Source organism: Pteropus vampyrus, unplaced genomic scaffold (genome assembly GCF_000151845.1).
Source record: "Pteropus vampyrus isolate Shadow unplaced genomic scaffold, Pvam_2.0 Scaffold377, whole genome shotgun sequence".
NCBI lineage: Eukaryota > Metazoa > Chordata > Mammalia > Chiroptera > Pteropodidae > Pteropus > Pteropus vampyrus.
In genome coordinates, this window is record NW_011889158.1 from 13300 (window position 1) to 13633 (window position 334).

Below are 334 nucleotides of genomic sequence, written 5' to 3' on the forward strand. Positions count from 1 at the left end.
ATGTGAGTGCGCATGAATGTTCGTGTGAATGTGTGTGTGCATCTGTGTATACATATTTATGTGAGTGCGCATGAATGTTCGTGTGAATGTGTGTGCGCATCTGTGTATACATATTTACGTGAGTGCGCATGAATGTTTGTGTGAACGTGTACGTGCATGTGTGTATACATATTTATGTGAGTGCGCATGAATGTTTGTGTGAACGTGTGTGTGCATGCGTGTATACATATTTATGTGAATGTGCATGAATGTTTGTGTGAATGTGTGTGTGCATGTGTGTATAGAAAATACCTGACCACGATAACAAAAATCAGGACAGGGATAAATAAAAATC